We start from the raw sequence: 2,500 nt of genomic DNA on the forward strand, positions 1-2,500 counted from the left end.
GGCTACCCGGCCACCCCGGGCCCCGGAGCCGGAAAAGGGAAGAAAAGGATCGGGCCCACTAGAGACATGGACCCGGCCGCCAAGCAGGCCGCCCTGGGCTCACCCTCCCCGGCCGCAGCGAGGGACATCCTCCCGGCCGACAGGATCGGGCCCCTGGAAGTCTGGGGGGGGGGGGGGGGAAATCCGCCCCACGCCTCCGAGGAGGGCTGCCCGGGCGGGCCGGGCCCCGGAGCTCGGAAAAAAAAAAAAAAACACCCCAAAAAAGGATCGGGCCCACTAGAGACATGGACCAGGCCGCCCTGGGCTCACCCTCCCCGGCCGCAGCGAGGGACTGCCTCCCGGCCGACTGGATCGGGCCCCTGGAAGTCTGGAAAAAAGAATGGAACCTGACGCCTCCGAGGAGGGGGCGCCCAGGGAAGGAGGGAGATCCGGGTCGACCTGGTGACCGGACGGGAAAGCGGCCACCGGGCGTGCCCGTTCAAACCTAGGGGTTGACCTGGCGGCCGGAAAGCAAACCGGCCACTGGCTAGCCCCGTCGGCAACCTACGGGTTGACCTGGTGGCCGGGAAGCGAACCGGCCAGCAGGTGAACCCGTTCGATTCCACGGGTTGACCTGGTGCCCGGGAGGGGACTCTGAAAAATGTTCAGCCCTTTCGGCTCGGGGTTGACCTGGTGGCCGAGAGGGGACTCGGACGGCAGGCAAGCCGCCCTGGCCTCACCCACCCCGGCCGCAGCGAGGGACTGCCTCCCGGCCGACTGGATCGGGCCCCTGGAAGTCTGGGGGGAAAAAGAAAATGGAACCTGACGCCTCCGAGGAGGGGGCGCCCAGGGAAGGAGGGAGATCCGGGTTGACCTGGTGACCGGACGGGAAAGCGGCCACCGGGCGTGCCCGTTCAAACCTACGGGTTGACCTGGTGGCCGGGAAGCGAACCGGCCAGCAGGCGAACCCGTTCGATTCCACGGGTTGACCTGGTGCCCGGGAGGGGACTCTGAAAATTTTTCAGCCCTTTCGGCTCGGGGTTGACCTGGTGGCCGAGAGGGGACTCGGACGGCAGGCAAGCCGCCCTGGGCTCACCCTCCCCGGCCGCAGCGAGGGACTGCCCCCCCTCCACCCACCCACCCCCCCCCCCCGGCTGACAGGATCAGGGCGCACTGGATGTCCGGGACAATATTTTCCCCGACGCCGGGGAGGGCGGGCGGGCGGAGGGGCTCTGGCGGCCAGCCCGGGCCCCGGAGCTCGAGAAGGAAAAAAGGACCGGGCCCGCGAGAGACGGGGGCCCTGCCGCAGGGGGGCAGTCCGACCGGGGCTCACCGTGCGGCAGGCCCGGGCGTCGGCAGGGGAAAGCGGGCGAGGAGGCGCGGGGGCCGGGTGCCTACGGCCATACCGGACCGAACGCCCCCGATCCCGTCCGATCTCGGAAGGTAAACCGTCCCGGGCCTGGCTAGTACTTGGATGGGTGACCGCCTGGGAATCCCAGGTGCCGTAGGCAGCTTTTCCCGGTCCGAGCCAGCTCTCTCTCCTTTTCTGGGGAGGAAGGAGAGGGGGGGGACGGGCCGGAAAGCCCCTCGTCGCTCCTGCCGAGTCGGAGGTCGCGGCCGCAGGTCACGGGTCTGGGCGCCTGGGGTCCGGCTCCCCACCCGGCTTCCTCCGCGGAGGACCCACCGAAGCCGCTGGGGGAGACCCCGGGCATGGGGCGGACTGGCCCGGACCCTCCCGGCCGCCGGCCCGCAGGACCGCCCCGAATCCCCCCGCCCCGCGGCCACCCAGGCCAGGCCTGGCCAGGCGGGACGGACGGCGGGTGTCCAGCGCCCAGCGGCTTCCGCCAGCGGGGACCCACGGCCCCCAAAGCCGCAGGGGGAGGCCCCGGGCCCGGGACGGACTCGCTCGGACCCCCTGCGCCCGGGCGCCGGCTCGCGGGACCGCCCCGAATCCCCCCGCGGCCACCCAGGCCAGGCCTGGCCAGGCGGGACGGACGGCGGGTGTCCAGCGCCCAGCGGCTTCCTCCAGCGGGGACCCACGGCCCCCAGAGCCGCAGGGGGACACCCCGGGGCCGGGACGGACTCGCTCGGACGCGCTCGGACCCCCTGCGCCCGGCCGCCGGCTCGCGGGACCGCCCCGAATCCCCCGCCCCGCGGCCACCCAGGCCAGGCCTGGCCAGGCGGGACGGACGGCGGGTGTCCAGCGCCCAGCGGCTTCCGCCAGCGGGGACCCACGGCCCCCCAGAGCCGCAGGGGGAGACCCCGGGGCCGGGACGGACTCGCTCGGACGCGCTCGGACCCCCTGCGCCCGGCCGCCGGCTCGCGGGACCGCCCCGAATCCCCCCGCGGCCACCCAGGCCAGGCCTGGCCTGGCCTGGCAGGCCGGCGTGCAGCTCCCCCGGGCTTCCTCCCCCGACGACCCGCGCCCCCCCGAGCCGCAGGCGGAGACCCCGGCCCCGGGGCGGACCGGCCCGGGCTCGCTCGAGCCCCCTGCGCCCGGCCCGCAGGACCGCCCCCCCCC

General features: G+C 74.4%; 1 non-coding gene across 1 annotated transcript; it reads left to right on the plus strand.

The window, feature by feature from the left end:
• The first annotated feature begins 1,371 nt into the window (after positions 1 to 1,371).
• LOC128823770 (5S ribosomal RNA) lies at positions 1,372 to 1,490 on the plus strand. The gene has a single exon (XR_008442006.1). It is a non-coding gene; the product is annotated as a 5S ribosomal RNA (ribosomal RNA).
• Positions 1,491 to 2,500: the final 1,010 nt, after the last annotated feature.

This window comes from Malaclemys terrapin, chromosome 15 (assembly GCF_027887155.1).
Source record: "Malaclemys terrapin pileata isolate rMalTer1 chromosome 15, rMalTer1.hap1, whole genome shotgun sequence".
Taxonomy (NCBI): Eukaryota; Metazoa; Chordata; order Testudines; family Emydidae; genus Malaclemys; species Malaclemys terrapin.